Below are 21,706 nucleotides of genomic sequence, written 5' to 3' on the forward strand. Positions count from 1 at the left end.
GGTCGTGAGCGTGCGGTGTGGATGCCCCTTTTAGTACGAATATTTGAGGATCCCAAAAACCCACGACTATTGAGTTGATAGGCAGGGTCACTACCGAGTACACTGTTCGTCAAATCTAACGTTTAATTATAAATTCCAGTCATAGCCAACAAGTTGCAGTATGCGATCACAACTGCCGTTCTCATACACCCAGCTTATGCTCTTGCTCCAGCAGAGGACATGGCCAAAATTAACCGGCAGACGATCACGTAAGTCATGGGACACTGAGAGAAGTAGGATAATTGGGACATAGCGAACATGTTACGGTATGCGATCACAACTGCCGTTCTAATACACCCAGCGTATGCTCTTGCACAAGCAGAGGACATGGCCAAAATTAACCGGCAGATGATCACCTAAGTTATAGGACACTGAGACAAGTAGGACATTTGGGATATAGCCAACAAGTCGTGGTATGCGATCACAAGTGCCGTTCTCATACACCCAGCGTATGCTCTTGCACCAGCAGAGGACATGGACAAAATTAATCGGCAGACTATCACGTAAGTTCAATGGCCATGGGAAACTGGGACAGAATTGTGGAGCGGCTTTAGAACTTTTAAAATCTGATGTTGATTTGAATTTGTAAACTGACTGAACTTGAATTTGGATTTGAAATTGATCGTAAGTGATTCGGATGCTGCGCCTACTTTGGTTCGGAAAGTTACGAAAAACTACAGATTGTGTTTATGATTGACTAACACTGTACCTACTTATACATAGTACTGAAATATATAATTTCTTTAGTGCATGTCACGTACGTGTTAAAAATTGTTTTCTTTAAATCATAAGTGTAAAATTTTTGCAAGAATTTATTTTTATTTCCCATATTGATGGTTAATGTAGCCATTGTTTTGACAGGAACACAACGCGTTTCATACTATGGTTCAGCGACGCTGTCAAACATATTATGGGGGTCGAAGACTATGTGATGCATCACGAGTATGAGCTGGAAAAGACTTACGCCAGCATCGCTTTAGTGGAAATTATACCTCATGGAGCCACCACTAGAGGGCACCCGTGTAAGTCATCATTATCGTATCAGTCTAAAAGCGTATCATTCAGCGACACAGTGAAACATACCATGGGGGTTGAAGACTAAGTCACGCACGACGAGTACGAAATTACGAATTGGAGAAAACTTACGTTACCATCGCTTTGGTGGAGATTATACCGCATGGAGTCCGACCTTCAAACCTTCAAGAAAAAAGCTTAAGTACTCCCAACTTAAAACGCACTTACAACTTACAACCCTGTAGTGTTGCGGGTGTCCATGGGCGACGGTAATCACTTACGATCAGGCGATTCGTCTGCTCGTTTGCCTCCTATATCATAACAAAATCGGCCAAGTGCGAGTCGGACTTGCGCACGATGGGTCCCGTATCATTACGCAAAAAACGGCAAAAAAACACGTTTGTTGTATGAGAGCCCCACTTAAATATTTATTTTATTGTGTTTTTAGTGTTTGTTGTTATAGCGTCAACAGAAATACATCATCTGTGAAAATTTCAATTGTCTAGCTATCACGGTTCATGAGATACAGCCTGGTGACAGACGGACAGACAGACAGACGGACGGACGGAACGCGGAGTCTTAGTAATAGGGTCCCTTTGGGTACGGAACCCTAAAAACACATAGTTCAGAAGTTTTATGTGTAACACTGATGGAAAAACCGAGGCTATTTCTATCAAAACAAACTATAAAAATATTATTGTTACAGCTGTCATTTACCCGATTTGCCTTCCTTACAAAGGCAGTGGCACCTTCGACCACCTGTACGTTGTGAGAGTGACAGACAGTAAGTTATGATTGTGTCAATTTTGTCACCTCTATTACCAAAAGTTACGTAAAATGGAGACTCATTAACGAGAAAATATTAACGGGTCACTCACATATTTTTAAAATAAATTTTTACGCACAGGCACAATAACTGGGGCTTGCATGAATCAGAGTATGACCACTATGACCCAAGTTCACGAGTAAAATTTTTTTTACTTAAAAATGATGTAGTCCGCTATAATACATTTTGCCAGTAATTATTTACGTCCAATAAACTTAAAGTAATTGTTTCTTTTGACAGCGACGGGTGAGCTGATGAAAGAGGTCACCAAAGTGGATTACGTTGAGAAGGAGGATTGTGACGGTTTTTACGAAAAGGCTGAGGTAAAGTTTCCCCAGCTTCTATAATATGGTTTTTTAACAAGCCTATAAAGTGCCCCACTGCTGGGCAAAGGCCTCCCCCCTAGACTTCTAATCTTCCCGATTAATTGCAGTATCCGTCTAGTTGCTGAGAAATGCGTCCAGGTCGTCCCGCCATCTCATCATTTGTCTGTCAGGACAAACTTTTATATTGATCCGGTTCTTTCGTTGGCAGCTAAACTACGAGCTGATGATGCCATCGGAGGCAATCTGCGCCACGGCTCAGGCCCAGCAGTCCGCCTGCGTGTGGGACGGCGGCGCCGTGTTGGTGTCCAAGAGGACCGACAGCTGGATACTGGTGTGTTCTTCGCCTTAGCCATATTCCAAGATAGCTGAACGACCAGCTGATGGTGCCAACAGTTAATCTGCTGGACGGCTCAGCCCGCCTGCGTGTGGGACGGCGGCGCCGTGCTGGTATCTAGCAGGACCAACAGCTGGGGACTAGTGTGTTCTTCGCCTTAGTCATATTCCAAGATAGCTGAACTACCAGCTGATGGTGCCAACAATCAATCTGCTGCACGGCTCAGCCCGCCTGCGTGTGGGACGGCGGCGCCGTGCTGGTCTCTAGCAAGACCGACAGCTGAATACTGATCAGATCCTTATTTTACACAATGTCCTTTTTCCTTCCTCTTATTTCCAGTTGCATCCTAGTTTTGGATTTATTTTTGGAAACCTATTCAGAGTCTATCCCATTGATAACGTCATCCCATGGAACTTGCGAATATCTACATACTATAGTGTTTGCTAACATAAAGCTTTGTAGGTTCTCTGATTTTCAAGCCAGGATGCGGCGAAACATGCTTCGCCATTGGTTCTATCGCAGTTACATGTAATGAGGAAAACGATTTCTCAAAGATTTATTGGTTGTTTTTGTTTGTAGCTTGGTTTTGGCATTCGAGGGCCGGGCTGTGGTGCGCCAGCGCGGTTTGTCAGTGTCTTCAGTCACATCGAGTGGATCGACATTCAAATAAATGCCATACCGGCCGAACGAGCAGGGGAAGACACTGGCTACATACTGCGATCTGTGTCACCTGTCGAGGTCGTTATGTATGCACGTGAGTTGTCCTGAATTAGTGAAAAAATATCTTATCTTCGTCAATAAATGATTGAATGTAAATGGAAAGTGGAATTATCGCCCATCTTGTAAACACCAACATTCTTGCAAATAAACGTTTATCTTATCTTACCATTCGCACTGTCAATAAACTTTTGAAATATATAGATAAAGATACTTTGTTTTTCAAGTAGGCATATTACAATGCGTTTATGAACGTCAAATAAAGTACTATGAGAGCTCATAGTTCTAAACGGTCAGCTTAAAAAAATTCAACTATAAATGATATATTATTGTAATGTGACGTCACAACTGTAGTCTGTCCTAAATGTATAAGAAGATCAAGAAAATTGCTATTTTGACCCTGAAATATTGCGTTTATGTATATAGTTTTCATACAATTTATTTTCCAATAAAATGTTAGAATGTTAGAAATCGAATGGTACTTTTTTTCTTTTTTTAAGCCAAAATAAAATCTTTATTTTTGAGACTGCTGGACTGGCCTTGTATTTTTTTATAATCTTAATATATCTCTTTAAATTCCACTTTTTATAATAGATGGTTAATTTTCTATCTATTTAGCGGAATTTTGTTATAATATTCAACATGTGTCAAGTCAAGTACCCAATTGCAGGAAGTTATTCCAATATGGGACCAGCAAGAAACTCGGCTTGACAGATCTTTTCAAAACATTAATAAAAATTATAATTAACATGCATTAAATGCACCAGAAAAGGTAGTGGAAGACCCAAAACCACTTGGCTGGCTACTATAACCCGCGACTTGGAGCGAGCCTAACTTACAGATGCGTCAACCCAGGACATACCATCCTGGCGCCTTAGAACGAGGAGAGCCGACCCCAAATGATGGGAAGTGGCAAGGAAGAAGAAGAACATGCATTAAATGAATATAGTTAAATTGTTTATATATTTGTTTGTGGACAGCGGGCGAGCATGCAAAGACGTCAGAAGGGCAGTGCAAGTCATCGAGAGCTACAAGCGTTATATACAGAGACATGTCTGAAGTTTTCCTCACCAACAACTACGGACGGGGCTACTTCTTTGTGAGTCTTTCAATCATTTTTAGACAATCTTATATAGACTCATTTTTAGGGTCCCGTACCCAAAGGGTAAAAACGGGACCCTATTACTAAGACTCCGCTGTCCGTCTGTCCGTCTGTCTGTCTGTCACCAGGCTGTATCTCATGAGTCGTGATAGCTAGACAGTTGAAATTTTCACAGATGATGTATTTCTGTTGCCGCTGTAACAACAATACTAAAAACAGAATAATAAAAATATTTAAATGGGGCTCCCATACAACAAACGTGATTTTTTTGCTGTTTTTTTCCGTAATGGTACGGAACCCTTCGTGCGCGAGTCCGACTCGCACTTGGCCGGTTTTTTATAAAGCAGGTACGTCTGCGATGGATACTAAAAATTTTTACTTGCCAGTGACGCACTAAAACCAAATAGAACTCACTTTGTTGATAACACGCGGTTGCTATGGCCGATGACGGAGGGAGGGGGGAGGGGCATACATTTAGTTCTAAATTTTATTCTCTAGGGGATGATTCTGTTCCATAGTATAATAGTTGTATACAACAAATAAAAGTCGTCAATAGAACTTGCAAATAATGTAAACAAATATGACAGATTTTGTTAACGTTTGACACATAACCTAACATTTTTACGAAGGTTATTTTCATTAAATCATTTTACGGTTTAGACACTTGTTTTAGTCACTCGCGCGACATGTTTCGGAGAGCCTAGGTCTCCTTTCTCAAGCACTAATAGTGCGAGCAGCGTTCACGACGACCGTGTATTGCGTACTGCCGCTGCCGCGCGCCGAGAAAACCGGTTGGGAAAATAGCGCAAGACCTCGCCCAACCGGTTTTCTCGGCGCGCGGCAGCGGCAGTACGCAATACACGGTCGTCGTGAACGCTGCTCGCACTATTAGTGCTTGAGAAAGGAGACCTAGGCTCTCCGAAACATGTCGCGCGAGTGACTAAAACAAGTGAGTCTAAACCGTAAAATGATTTAATGTTAGTATGTCTCACCACAGTTTAAATTCGATTAAGGTTATTTTCCCTGAAATATTAATAATTAACATTTAGTTTAACTATAACTGTATATGTATAAATAAAATCTTTAAGTATATAGACTGTTGATAAGGTCATGGTTGTCCTTTTAAAGAGCGAGATTACGAAGCAATGAAGGTAAAAATGGTTTGCTTACATTTTTTGCAAGTTCTATTGACGACGACTGTATTTGATAAACCTAATATATGTGTAGAACATATAGGATTACCAAATACAAAGTAATAATTGAGAATTAAAATATCACTTACTTAGTTCTATGACATCGCTTTTCTATAGTTAATGGGAATCACTCATCAAACCGAGAAAATTGTGCAAAATGATTGCCAAATACCTATTTTAATTTATAGTTTTCTCTCGTCAGGTGTCATTATCAGATCAAGCTGATTTCTCCTGTCTGGTGGTGTCCCTGCACTGCAACCAGCGCTCTAACGCCGCTATGTGGGTGGAGCACCACTGCTACCGCGACGTGTCCGGGACGCACAGGGGGCAGGACAAAAGACGGTATGCCTGTGAATGCTCTACTCAGTTTGACATTGACACAAACGACAATTATTGTCTTTAAAAAAACCGGCCAAGTGCGAGTTGGACTCGCGCACCGAGGGTTCCGTACTTTTTAGTATTTGTTGTTATAGCGGCAACAGAAATACATCATCTGTGAAAATTTCAACTATGTAGCTATCACGGTTCATGAGATACAGCCTGGTGACAGACAGACAGACGGACAGCGGAGTCTTAGTAATAGGGTCCCGTTTTTACCCTTTGGGTACGGAACCCTAAAAAGGGGGAAGGTGTAGTGTAGGCATGACGTAGCGTTGCTACGTATGAAAAGGTTACGTCCTTATTTTAGAATTTAATATTAACTATTTATTCAGTATTCAGTCATTTATTGCCTTCATAGGTACATAATAAGATGTTACATAATAATTTTGATCAGCTATGAACCCTGTAGGGCACTGCAACTTAATACTCACTAATTAACTACATTCTTACCTACGTAACTTACTAACTAAGTAATTAGTAATAAGTAGCTAAGGATCACGATTATAGGTTACAATACATAATATATTAAATTTGAATTCAATTGTTAAATGTCATCTAAATGCCAACACACGTAGATGACTAGTATATAAACCCTGCGCATCCTCAATAAATCAGTTAGTACTGAACCAAGCTTCTGACTATCAACTACTACCCCTAACGCCGCACAGCATACTAGCGTATGCGTATAACTTACTTTCTATGCATACATGCAAATATTTATAGAAAGACAGTTACGCAAACGTTATCGAATATGTCAGTATGACACTGTGAGGAAGTCGTGGTAAGGCTACTGAAATAGGTGTCATTTAAAGATATACGTGACCAAATCCTGGTTTCAACGAAAGAGATATCTAACCTTCCCAGAGGGGAAACTAGCCTAATGTGGATTAGTCCGTTTTTTTCACGATATTTTTTTTACCGAAAAGCGATTGGGCAATCCCAATATCAACTGATATTTACCAATCGCAATATAAACAAACTCAATGGTACGAGCCGGGGTTAGAACTTGTGACCTACGGATTGAAATTCGCACGCTTTTTCGCACCAACGATTTTTCTTTAGTAGATGCCATTTATTTCATAATTAGGTCTTTTTACAAAACTCGCCTTCGTCTCGTTTTGTAACTTCTGCCCCTTATTATGTACCTGTTGCACAAAACACTACAAAGGACGTGCTAAAAACTTGGCCGTTATTAATTTTCCCTAGATTTCCAAGTCTTAACAATTTCTCTCATTGCAGCCTCCAATGCTACAAATACTTCAAGAGCACAGCGTTCATCGAATTCCGATTTACCTTCTCCTACCTTGCCAAGATCGAGGTCAAGGTCTTCGGCAGCCGGGTTGAGGAGCCCTCACCACCCTTGGACCCTTGGGCGGGCCAGGAGACTACCCTCACGTGGTGGCCGACGGATGGGGAGAGGCATGGCATGCGATGGGGGTTATTTGTGCCTGTCGACGCTTGGTGGTACCGTATGTAATGTCTCTTGACACTTATTAATGACATTCTTAATGTATAAGAAAGGCGGATACAGGGATAGATAAGTATGTAAGGTATTTTCACTACACCAGCGCGTAAAGGCTCTCTTATTGCTGGTTATTTCACTGATATGCGTTAAAATTGTTAAATAACAAACGAAACCGTCAACGCCATTACCGTAAAACGTAGTGGCGCCATCTGTTCGAGAATCAAAATTTCTTGATTTTCGAGGTACGTTTTTCCTTAGACTGTATCCATCTAATACGGATATGGATGGTATAGAAAGGATGCCAATCTCATATGGCAGAATTGTTGCAAAAGTGACCGCTTTCAGCTTTAAATAATAGTTCCTAATCTCTCCGGTGGCGCTAGTTAGGCTCTGGGACATGAGTATAACATGAACCAACAAATAACCCGACCAAATTACGTAGGTTGTTTTTGGTAGTATTTCGGTGTATGGTGGCGCCGCCTAATTACTGTTTTTTGATGGACACTTTTCATACATAGAGATTTGGCTCCTTTGTATAGTCTCCATGAATACGGAGTTACAGTCTTTGACTCTTTGCAAATACGAACGTTTCTGAAAGGAATGTTCACTACATCTGTTACCTTCTCATTATTCATTTGTAGAGCGATAAGAGCATGTCACATATTTTTGCGGCCTTCGAATAGTATGAAATATAATAATTGATATAATAAGCTTCTTGATACTATCAAGTTATTGTATGCTTAAGAATTTAAGACAAAATTAACGAAATGTCCCCAGGAACATTGTATCTACCCTGTTAAGGTAACTGAAAATGTAAATAGTTTTAAATTATTAATTTTAATGTTATTATTATTCCTACTGCCATTTGGAAATTTTGGGATGAATTTGCATCTAACTATTTCATAAGGACATCTTTGTACATACATATTCTTGAAAATAAATAATTGTAATGTATTTTTTCTATTCTGTACATTTTAATAGCCTCCTCGAGTTTCGAGGAGCAACGCATAGTTGACCTCGATGCTAAACCCGACGAGCTAAAAGCACGCCAGCCTGCTTCCATTCATTACCATTATGTGGCTGGTGTTCTCACGTGCTCCCAATGTGCACAGGGGTTCGCCTCGAAGATCGGCTACATCAGCCATATTCGGGCGGACGAGCGCCGTGCTAACTGCAACAGTTAGCTCCTAGTTACTAGGAGTCGAAGCGGTCGCCATGGTCGAAATCGGCCGGAAGGGATCATCAGCCTCCTCAGGGCAATCTTCTCGGGGCAGAGGTGTAGGGTTCATGTTCATGACGCATTGTAATATGCCTACTTGAATAATAATAGTTATTTGTTATACAAGGGTGCAAAGTTGTATTTTACCCGCGAGTGTGGAATTGAAACACGAGCAAGCGAAAGGATTCTATAGTTGAACCACGAGCGAAGCGAGTGGTTCTAAAATAGAATCCTGAGCGTAGCGAGTATTTTAACACACGAGAAGTAAAATACATTTGCACCCGTGTGTAACACAAAACTTTTCCCCTCACTATAGCGAGGAAAGTGCAACATCCACAGGCGTTAGATCATCTTCATCAACTGGAATCACTCATTTTTTTACGATATTATAACAAAAAACTCGGAAATTCTGTACTTTTACGTGAGAAGTTTTTAAGTAAAATTTTTGTTGACAATGTTGACATTTCTGACGTATGAAATGTCAATGATGCGTTTTGAAATTGCATCGACTTAACTTGTGCGTTCAGAATTATATTTAACATAATTATTAAAAAACAAACGTTTATTATGGAATTTTCAGGTTTATGACTTAAAATCATGAAATAAAGCTAAATCAGGTATTTTTTATTAAATTCTCAAACCATTTATTTAATGATAATTAATATCGAACGAACCATTATTATGAGCGTTTTACGTTTTGTTATCTGTCAAGCTACTTAAACACGCTCCATACAAGGTCAAATTACTTTCCCCACTAGTGGATAAAATGCGTTTTTCCCCGCTTGTTTTAAAGGATAAAAGACGGCTTTCCGAGCTAGTGAGGGGAAAACTATCTTATCTTTAATGCTAATAATTATTTATCTTTGACAAATAAGAGACGTTTAGCAAAATTATGCGTAAGCCAAGTTAAAATCAATGTAAAAGACCAATAAAATTAAAAACCTAACATTATACGCCCACACACACATCATACGCCGATGGACCTGCCTAAGCTAAAACGCTAACAAAATGAAATTAATATTCAAATATAACAAACGCAATAAAAGAGGAATTTCGCGATTTCGGATAACAATCGAGTTTCACCATGCCGATTGTCATTTTATAACCTTAATTCCTACACAGCCTTTACAGAAATTGCTAGAGAAGTGACAAATAAGGCTTTTATGGCCTTAAAATGTGCCATTTTCAACCAAAAGGGTACTTATTGTCGCTTGTCAGTAAGGCGCTATTTTCCTATAGGTACAATTAGAAATCAACATTATCAACAAGCGACAATGTGGTACCTTTTGGTTGAAAACATCACAAATATTTTCTTGTACCTACCAGGGGTCGGAAACCGGTATTTGCTCCATACAAAAATACCGGTATTATTACGTTCTTTTTCGTTCTTTTGTTTATAATTTCATTTTTAATGGAACGTTTTAATAATGCAAAATTGGGTAGGTAAAGTTTTTTGAAGATAGGCAAATTATATTTTTATCCGATAGTATTCATCATAACGATCACGGAAATGCAGCTCTTTTATTTTTATTTCGTATTATTTATTAAATATATTTTTTTAAGTGACCGAGATGACGTTTGTGAAATTTAATAGCAGATCAGGCACTAATGCCTTTGCACGTGATTTAATTGATGAGATAGAAAAAAAAAACGATGTCAACTGTCAGTGTCCCTTAGCTGTCATTACCGAAAAATGTTAATAACAAAATGTTTAATGTATGTATTTCACGGATACGTACAGGAGGGCCTTCGCTCCTCTAATTTCGGCGGCATTGTGCTTATCACTGTTATGATAATAACTTAAAATCATAACTAGGTCCATGTGGGGCAAGTTTGTAGAATCTGCTCGCATAAACTCGCTCATCCTTTTTGCAAAACTCAGTCCAAGGGTCAGCGCAGGGGTTGGGTCGTCGTAAGGGAAGAAAACGTTGTCCAATAAGCAGTGCCAAGTTGTCGAAAGTAGATTCAATCTTTGTCCAAATACTCGCAGATGTCGTGGGGAATCAGAAGTCCTTGGGTCGTGCTGAGGTCGTCAAAAATCTCAATGATAACCATATGATAACACTAAATCGCAAGGTAACAGAAAGGGTTGGGCCGTTATGTCTGTTATTTTTCGGCAATGACAGCTAAGTGACACTGACAGTTGACATCGTTTTTTTTTCTATCTCATCAATTAAATCACGTGCAAAGGCATTAGTGCCTGATCTGCTATTAAATTTCACAAACGTCATCTCGGTCACTTAAAAAAATATATTTAATAAATAATACGAAATAAAAATAAAAGAGCTGCATTTCCGTGATCGTTATGATGAATACTATCGGATAAAAATATAATTTGCCTATCTTCAAAAAACTTTACCTACCCAATTGTTTCCTAAATACATGATTCAGTCCTACGTAATGAGCATAAAAAAATTCAAAATATTGGGCTATTTCGGGGTTTTTAAAAAATACCGGTTCCGAGCCCTGTTACCTACACTTCATTAAAATAAATCTCAAAAGTACGATTAACCTATCTCTCAAAGGTTAACAGAAAGGAATCCCACGAAGGGATAATTTCGCCTAGGGGACCAATTCAAGTGTACTTTATGATATAGAAAGGATGTAACTAATTCTGTTATCATTCGCGCGTACATTTCGCTCGTACTTGTTTTTCTTTATGATATAGGCGGCAAACGAGCAGAAGAATCTTCTGATGGTAAGCGATTACCGCCCATGGACATCCGCAACACCAGAGGGGTTAGAAGTGCGTTGTTACGTTTGTTCGTACATGTATATACATTGGCGAGAGGCGCTTAGAATGCCGTATTTTGTCATCAGACTCCCTATGAGCGCGTTGATGTCTTAAGTTCTCAAATCACTACACCTTATAAAACAAAGTCCCCCACCGCGTCTGTCTGTCTGTATGTTCGCGATAAACTCAAAAACTACTAAACGGATTTTGGTTTTCACCTAGAGTGACTCTTGAGGAAGGTTTAGGGTTTAGGTGTATAATTAGGGTTCCGTACCCAAAGGGTAAAAACGGGACCCTATTACTAAGACTCCGCTGTCCGTCTGTCCGTCCGTCTGTCCGTCTGTCTGTCTGTCACCAGGCTATATCTCATGAACCGTGATAGCTAGACAATTGAAATTTTCACAGATGATGTATTTCTGTTGCCGCTATAACAACAAATACTAAAAAAGTACGGAACCCTCGGTGCGCGAGTCCGACTCGCACTTGGCCGGTTTTTTTTAAAGGTTTTGTGTAAGCGGTGCGAAGCCGGAGCGAGTCGCTAGTTTGAGTATGAAACAGAGTAAAAACTGTAAGAATTCTTAAATAAAAAGAGAGAATTTTCCTATGGGCTGCTAACAAAAAATTTCCCAATTTTTTATCAAACTTTTAGTTACCATTTACCACTACACAACGTCGCGCACGTAGGTACCAATAAAAAGAGCGTAAGTTCCATGAAGAAATAAAAACCGGCCTAGTGCGAGTCGGGCTGGCGCACGAAGGGTTCCGTACAATTACACCAAAAAAACGGCAAAAAAATCACGTTTGTTGTATGGGAGCCCCACTTAACTATTTATTTTATTCTGTTTTTAGTATTTGTTGTTATAGCGGCAACAGAAATACATCATCTGTGAAAATTTCAACTGTCTAGCAATCAAGGTTCGTGAGATACAGCCTGGTGACAGACGATCAGACAGACAGCGGAGTCTAAGTACCTAAATAGTAATAGGGTCCCGTTTTTACCCTTTGGGTACGGAACCCTAAAAATTCGCTCTTTTCACTTTACTATATTTGATTTGCTATTCCGTTTGAAAGCCGAATTTTTTGTTAAATATTACAATGAATTCTCTTCACTTATAAAGTCTTTTAGTTACCATTTACCACTACACAACGTCGCGCACGTAGGTACCAATAAAAAGAGCGTAAGTTCCATGAAGAAATAAAATTGTTGCATTTTTTTCCAGTTTAAAGAGCCAAGCTCAAATCGCAAAAAGCAAACTGTTTAAATTTGAAAACCATTAAGCCCTCTTATCATTAATCATTTCGATGAGAACGGTAATTACGGCGATGAATTGCAACGATGCCTTTCATTCCATTTTGGTTATATGAAATTATGGCTTTTTATTTTTTGCAATATTTAACGTATTTTTTTTGTAAACTAACAGGCCAATTCAAACGTGCATCTGACATCCGATATTTGAATCATATTGGTTTCTATTATATACCTTATTGCAATCTCCATAGAGTAGTAATTCAATAACCGGTTAAAACGGCCCTACTTTTTTATGCTGGTAAAATAAAGTAGCACGTGCGGTTTCACTTAACAATAGACAAAGGTTAAGCCGTAAGGGGCCCGTTTGAAATCTAAAGACTATACTCACGTTCTAACAATAAATGATTTGTAGTTTTTATTTGTATCATATCACTGTCAATACAGACAAGATGCATGTAGCACGCAGATTCCGAAGATTCAATAAGTATATGATCGAATTTAAACTGTTGTGAGAAACTATATATCTTTTATATTTTTAATTTTTTTATAGTATAAGGCTGTTTAATTTATATAATAATATCCAAATATAATTAAGTTTAAACTACAACATAAAACATTACAAAGATCTTAACCTAAACTAAAACCTAACAAACACAAAAACTATTCACAAAATGCGCCCCGCGCCCCTCCAGATGCAAAGGAGCCCATCACGCTCGCCGCGTTGCCACGTTGAACAGCGATGGACAACCTTTGCAAAAGGAACGACCCGGAGCGAGGGTCATGACCACTCTCCCGCAACCGTCTGCCCACTTCCCCAATAAAAGTCTTGGCCTCAGCACACCAACAGCCAGTGGTTTCCGCGGCAAGAGGGACAAATAGGTAGTGCGTCAACACCGCATACTTTTCCCGCTTCCGAGCCGCCGCTAGCTCAGCCGCTGCCCCCGCCGAACGCACGGTGCGGCCAATATGCGAAGCAGCAAAAGTGTTGACGCACGTGGCGTCCCACAACAGACATTTGCCTCTCTCCCACGGGACCAAGGTCAACCCGTCGGGCCTCTTTCCATCTGTTCTGCTAAGACCCGGTGGCTCCAGCACACACGGAACATTCGCCGAGACCAACGCCCTTCGTACGATATCATTCAAGGCGTGGTGGCGTGGGTACCTCCCAGCACACCGACAACAACTCAACGCGTGATGGCCGTCTCTCTCCACCATAGAGCCGCAGATGCATACATGAGGTTCACACACATCACAGCCCAGGCGAAGAGCCACGGCCACCCGCATCGAGTCGTTATCAAGAAGGGTACCTAAGTGCGGAGAAGGAAGCGCCTGAAGCCACGCTCCGGACTCTGGCCTCGACACAGCGACGAGCCTCGCCCTGTCCACACCCGCTGCATTCCCCAACAAGCCGTCGAACACCCGCTTCACCCCTATATCGTCCCATGAGCGCTGACGGTCCAGCAACTCCGGCGTGGGCGCACTCGGGTTGAGATCCGACCATGCCGCCAAAGCATCCGCAGCATAAGGTATGGCTACCTCATCACCATTCGAAGCTAAAATTTGAGTGACAAGGCTGCCAACCCCAGCCACCGACGCCAAGAAGGCCGGCAGGCTCACATCCCGCGCGCGCCGGACGCCCAGACCGCCGGTCCGAATGGGAAGGGAGGCCAGATCCCATTGACTCGAATCAAGGGAAACATTTAACAGTAACTCTAATGACTCCCTTAACACACAATCAAAGGAGTCAATATGCACAGGGTACTGCCTGCTACTTACTGCCTGCAAAGCCGATGGTCTTGGGTTCGAATTTCGATAAGGGCATATATTTGTGTGATGAAAACATATATTTATTCCTGAGTCATGGTTGTTATCTATGTATTTAAGTATATATTTATCTATATAAGTATGTATTTATATCCTCGCCTAGTACCCATAATACTCCCAATATTTATAAATAACAACAGAAATACATCATCTGTGAAAATTTCAACTGTCTAGCTATCACGGTTCATGAGATACAGCCTGGTGACAGACGGAACGGACGGACAGACGTACAGCGGAGTCTTAGTAATAGGGTCCCGTCTTTACCCTTTGGGTACGGAACCCTAAAAATGATGTAAAATGCTCATATTTGGATTATTGGTAAAAATCGTCCTTGACGTTGAAAATCCTGTCTTTTCACACCCGTTTACAATAAGTATGTAATAATAATAATTTTGTTCATTTTGGTAAATAAAGGATATTGTAATTTAAAATTATTTTATTATTTATATAGTATAAGGTGCTAACAAATTAGCTACAGAAATTTTACGAGATGGTACTTTACACTAGAACAATTAACTTTTAACAGAAATTAAGAAATTTTCTCATAATTTTTATTTTATTTACCGAACAAAATAAATAAACTATAATTATATCTAAAAAATAATCATCATGTATTTAACTGCTTGTTTGTCTTAAATGTCATTGTCAACGTGTCATTTGATTTATCAACGTGATGTGGCCAGTTACGTTTTATATTTAAAAGAGGTTTTAGAATCTGTTCAATGAGGTCTCATTTAATTATCTCATTAACAGAGTTTTTTACAAAGCAAATTTGTTTTCCAATTTTCTCAAAATAACTTCATAAAACCTATAATGTTTCATACTTACATATACTTCAGGAGCCGAGTACTATCAACTGTAAAGATATCGGTAGCTAATTTGTTAGCACCTTTATAAGGCAAACAAAGAAGTACAAAGCCGTAAGCAGGTATAAAATTAATGCCCAAATTATATTGTGTATATTAATAAATTTGAAATATATGTTATTAATAACGTAATAATATACAAATATAAGCATAGAGTAATAAATTAATAAGCCTGCAGTATTTGAAATGTCCGTAATATGTACAATTCCGAAATACGGGTACCACGGATGTTGCGCCACAAAATCGGTTTCGGCTAAAAACGCCCTGGCAGACTTATATATTCCTGAATAGAAGGTTCATATCTACCGACTGGCATTGGTTTCATGCTGGTATCAGATGGGTTAATTTAGGGGTCCCGATGGTCACCTTTGAGAGCGTATGCCAAGCACTTCCGGCAGGAATCATACTGGCAGATTTCGCTTTTCTGTATCTACCAGTAAATTTCTAACTGATGCCATAGCTATTATTGCAGTATCAGATGGGTTAAATGACCCCCCCTTTTTCGCACCGGAAGTGGCTATCTTTTTTGTACTTTCGGCCAGTTCCGCCGTGGCAGACTATCAAATTCGGACTTAGCATCACTTTTATGGGAAACCATTGTGCAGCTCATCGCGGTATCACGTTGGTTCGAAACTTTACTGCCGGCTCTCCAACCATAATGGGCGTTTTACCTTAACATTTTCGTTCAACTAACTCATTTTTCTTTAAGTTATTCAAACATACAAAACAGCGAATTATAAAGTATTGAAGTGTTGAAGTATGAAGTATTGAAGTGTAGTACCTGCCAAAATTATTAATCTATGTAGGATTTTTGTGGTTATTATTATTAATCATACATTTTTGTAAACAAACACAACTCAGGCTTGAAGTCCTAATTTGTATGTACGAAGCGTAGCGGCGGGAACCGAGGTCTTTACCCTACGGACACTTCGGTATCGATTTATCGATACCTAGCCTTTTATTCCAAATCTAGACCTTAAACACCATTCCTATGTAACTCCAAAAAACTAAAATTAAATCTGCTTTCTTCAAGAAAAAATCGTATTTAAGTTTTTATTAAAGCTTTTTGTAGGTGTTCCTATCGATTCAAAACTTTCACACAATATGTTTTTTAAACATAACTTCAGTTAGACTAAAAAACCGCCCACCTACAGAACTTTTTTTAGTGAGAGATCACTAATTTTCACACTCAATGTTACAAAAAGCTCAACTCACCTCCAATAAGAACATCCAATAAGAACGGCATCCAATTGTCAAGAAAACCACAAAAAACAACACTATTCACTATAACAGTGCACTCACAAAAAAACACAATAATTCTCCTCTACATTTTTCCAAAAAAAAAAACACGAAAATTCACAGAAAACACACACGAGTCACCGGACGAGCAGGTTGAGAACAACTGACGCTATACGCGGCTTGGAGCGCGTACGCATCGCCTTTCTCCTTCGCACGCTCACACTCGTTCCAGGTCTGAAAGAGACGAAATATGATTAATGTCTGATGGCGAAAGCTTTCGATAAAAACTGAACGAACTTACAAAGTTACATTTGCTGTCGATAGAGGCATTATTATAGTGGAACTCCCCTATTTTTACACGCAACCGTGCGTTCCTGCGTTTTATACAAGTACGTTGTTAACTTTGTACTTTTGCGGTGTATAGGAGTACTGGAAAGGTCGTATTTTTAATAGGATTTATACTGTAGTTACGTCCTTTTGTGAATAAGGCAGAGTAATTGTATAAGGATTGGTATTTAAGTCGTCAAGTGTCACGTTTGTTTGCCGGACTTTCCTGCATTGTATTTATTGTGCAACGTTCGTATGGGACTGGTCATACGAGGCCTTAATAACGGTTATACCCCAGTTCACCCAGAAACATTATGTATGAGTAGCCTGGGTCTTGGTTTACCTTTCTCAGTATGTCAGAAACATATGAAACAGAATCAGTCAATTTCCTTGACAAAATGAGCGACGTTCGCCGTCGCATTACCAACAAGTAATAGTATTATAATACAGAACGGCCACGCATCGCCCCGCCCCGATTCGAATTACCTCGCCCCGCGACAGCAGATTGACGGCCGTTTGCCGGCCGCTCAGGCGGCCTAGCCAAGGTGACGATTGCTTGCGCTTCGCTATCCAATCGCTTTGTGTCTCTGTATCACTCTTCCATATTAGTGTGACAGTGACAGTTGCGTTTCGTTTGCTAGCGTTAGGGATTAGCATGTTGTCTACGGGGCCAGTACTGTTTTTAAGCAACTTACTCACACTATGACGCACGACGCGTGTACAGACGTAGAAACACACATAGAAACGCAAGTGATTTTTGATGCATGTATAGCGTGTCCGCCCTGTGGCATTGCTGCCGCAAATATGACGTTTGACAGATACAGCGGCGGCACAGTTACAGACACAGCAACAACAACGCCGCAACAGTAATTCAGCTGCAGTTGACAATTAAACGTTACCTAAACATATAAGTTTGAAAATTAATTATACCTCCACGGGCGGCACGTACTAATATCAACTGAACTACTATCGATGTACCCTATGTACAGGTATTAAGGTTTAAGATTAATCAATTAAGAGTGACGACAATGTAACGATGGCAATGTTATTTGTCCATTCTTCCACACATTAACTGAACAATAAAAATGATCGGACAAGATCAAGTGCTTTTACGTGAAGGATTCTGTCTGATGTAGGTATGATGGAATGTTAAGGATTGGTATCCTTAACATTCCATCAACATCAGACAGAATTCTTCAGCGTGTATTATTGATGATGAATTGACTTGACAGATAATATGATCTGAACAACTAGGGAACAAACAAAATTATGAAAACGATAATTATAATGAATCAGGTCTTAGTCATTTTATTCTGTGTATGAGTACCTACAGAAATCACTGATTACTCAACAGCATTTCTCTGAAGTTTATCGTCTAGACTAAATTAAAAATTAGTTCCCTAGTTTCCCACACAATTTGATATAATAATCAATTTTATATGCAAATTCGACTAATGTTAAGTAAGTCACATGTCAAAAATCCCCCAAAATCACCGGAAGCCGTGCGTTATCGCGCGCCATTGTGGGGTGAAACAAAGCGTTTCCTCCTCCAAAAACAATAAAAATGCCGCCTGCGCATGGCGTGCGTGTTGTTCACCGAACGCTAGAGAAATGAACGATTAAATCAACCAGTATACAGATGGGCAATTGCGTCAATTCTCTCACAGGTTGGCATCAGAACATTCACAACACGTCTGTCTACTATTTGCCAACATCAGTTACTCTTTGGCTTTGGCCATGTTAGAGGTGATGAAAGCTTAGAAAGCGTGATCGTGGTCGGAAAATTGGAAGGCAAAGAACGTAAGGACCATACGAACTAGATGGTCTGACCTAGTTAAGAAGGCCACCTGAGACTCCATCAAGCGGTAAGAGCTACGGGAGATTGAGACCAATGGAGACAAATCACAGCAACTGCAAAACCAAGTGGTCACGATACTCAGCTCGCTGGCTCCACAGAAAACCAGCGCCGTTGACAACGTTTAGTCGTGCCAACTGCATTGCTGAGTGGAGACCATTTCAGCCTCACATCCTTATCTGTTAGTTTTGTATTTTTCACCTTTCACTTTTTTTTTCTTGTGATGTGTTGTCTAAATCAATATTATTCTATTCTATTCTACTCACGATCCTGTAATGAGAGACAGACAAAGAATAAGATACAGAGGAACTTCTATGATAGGACTAAGAATCGCTTAGGTTTAGGTACTTCGTGAAAAAAATAGGGTACTTATTAATATTTATTCACTTAGATATAAATACAAATGTCATTTTTAAAACGTCGGAGATAATTTTTAAGCGCAATACGCCATCAACCCGTTTTAGTGAAGGTTGTATCAAAACCAGTTTGAAACCATAACCAATTGTTGAATTTGAATCGGGCTCCCGGTTTCCTTAAGCGTTCGACTCTATACCTACGTCCAGCATGGGAACACACTTGCAGCTTTCAAAGCTCACGGGCTTAAACTATAGGTGGGGAGCCGGCGATGCTAAATGTGTAGTTACTAGAGCGTCGTAGAGATCTATTGGAATCGAAAGATTACCAGATGATAAGAAGAAAAAAAGGTTATATAAAGTTTTCTTTTCCAGTGAGCAGGAAAGCGACTACAGACTTTTTTAAATTTCGGGGGTTTGGTGGAGGGTTAAAAAAATCGTTAAGTGGATTGCGGAATTGGTCGTTTTGGTCCAAGTTAATGCTATAATTTTTCTATAACTGAATATGACAGATTAAGGGAAATGCGTACAAATAATCGTCAGATTTAGTAATAGCACAAATAGCATTAATTTGGACTAAAATGACCAAATCCACAATCTGCTTAACGAATTGTTGAACCCAACCCCTCACCAACCAACTGCTCAAAATAGACGGCTAAAAGTGGTAAAGGTAGACTCCACGGGGTAGCAAGATATCACTCATATCTTAATCAAAAATACCCTCTTGGGCTCCCCGACCACTATGCATACATACGGTAGTGTTTGTATAACTTAATTCTAGTAATGGCTGATGTAAGGAATGTTTGCTTAAGTATATGCGGTGGCTGATAAAGAAGCTTGGTTTTAATGAATTGTTTGAGAAATGAATTTAACTTTTCATACATTATGTCGGGGTTGCGTTATAATTAAAATATTATTAAAATGCTCAATCTGTCACTCATTTATTTTACCAAGTAGATTGACAGTGACATCGCTCATTTCCCAGTGTGGTAAGGTTGCACAAGCAATGCGACATAAAATAGTAGAAATTAAATGAAAAAGACCTAAAAAAATTCTACTAAATGGTTGCCATGTTTGCTTTTTACGCCAAAAATGTGACAGTTACGTAGGAAGTGGCCCCTCAATAATTTCTTGTCGGACTCTACTTCATTTGCAACCTAAAGTGTCTTATCAGGATCGCTGATAATTATCCAGAAACGAGTAGAACAAGAAACCTATCTATACATAGGAACGTGTGCTAAAAATAAAATAACGATCTATGATTCAACATGTAACTTCAACTAACATTCACCATACGATTTAAAGAGTTTATGAACCAATTAATACTAATAAGCCACAATTCCATTGTAATAATGCCTTTTCACTTTATTAAAAAAAAAACGTTTATTTCAGACTTCATAATGGTCCATACATGTTAGTACTTAATACTATCTTAAGCAACTAAACGTAAATTATTATTATTATTAATGTAAGTGTATTTTAGTGTGTGTGTGTAAAGTGTGTACTTTAACTAATATGTTATGAAAAGGTAATTCACATAAGGTTGTAAAGATATATATTGACTTCTATTCACAACTCTAAATACGCTTACAGAATTACAAATACCCCCAATTCGTCATCATAGTTCCAATATTCAATACGAGTTATGACATATCACGACGCCGAAATCCGTCACGATCGCGGTCCGTCACGTATTATGTCTTTGTTAGTCGTATCAATTAAGCAGTCGGCCAAAAAGAAGCAATGACAGCTATTAAGATGCGGTGTGAATACGAGCAATGTTTAATGTCTAAAAGAGTTTCTCAATCGTTGAATAGGAATAGAGAAAACGAAAAATGGTTCTTTGTAGTGCAATTTTTAGGATATCATTCAATAAGTAACATTTCTCAATGGGGTTGGCCGGTCGAAGTGACTAGCAGATGGCGCCAGCATAGCTTGCCCTGTCAATCCCCTAGAATTGCGTCAAATTTTAGTTTTTTTTAATGGAATTTTATGCCCTGGATGCCAGCCCTTTAAGCCAAATCTCATAGAAAAGGGGGCAAGCTATGATGGCGCCATCCATGCAAACCTTTGACAGTTGCCAACCTCATTATAAGCTCCCAACTTAAAGCTAGTTCTAAGTAAAATACTTAATAAATTATAGTACTAGAAAGTAATTTAAGATGGATGCTTTGTCTCAGAAGAGTCAGAAGTTTACAAAACAAAACATAATCAAAACATGCGGGCGTAAAGTTGCCATACGTCAGGACTTCTCCTGACATGACAGGACTTTTGGTCCTTTGTCAGGATTGTGGGAGGACGGCGAGTAGCGAGTGTCAGGGTTTTTTAAGTCACCAGCAAGCTCGGTTCTCCATAGAAACGTAGTTACGTTCTCATTTTAAAACGACTAGCTAGTTTGCTCTGAAATTTTGTACTCAGGTACAATAGGATAATGTATAACTATGCCAATAATTAGTTTATGTAGCTTCAGATACCGTAGTTAAAAAAATACAGCGAATTTAAGATTTTCATACAAAACTTGTTTTTGCTCTGTTTCGTTTGTTTTATAAACTCATTATAGGCATAGATATATCTCACGTCATTATAAATGCAATGTTTCATTACAATCCAACACGTAGTTTTAAAATGAGAACGAAACTCCGT

At 39.4% G+C, this 21,706-nt stretch overlaps 1 protein-coding gene across 1 annotated transcript in view; it reads right to left on the bottom strand.

Moving 5' to 3' along the window:
• The window catches only part of LOC134746936 (ankyrin repeat domain-containing protein 6), a 116,377-nt gene extending 99,626 nt beyond the window's left edge, over positions 1 to 16,751 (bottom strand). Inside the window, exon 1 of the mRNA XM_063681506.1 lies at positions 16,505 to 16,751. The gene's annotated coding sequence lies outside the window, so the exon portion shown is untranslated. The remainder of the gene's footprint in view (positions 1 to 16,504) is intronic.
• Positions 16,752 to 21,706: the final 4,955 nt, after the last annotated feature.

Source organism: Cydia strobilella, chromosome 13 (assembly GCF_947568885.1).
Source record: "Cydia strobilella chromosome 13, ilCydStro3.1, whole genome shotgun sequence".
In the NCBI taxonomy this organism is placed as follows: Eukaryota; Metazoa; Arthropoda; class Insecta; order Lepidoptera; family Tortricidae; genus Cydia; species Cydia strobilella.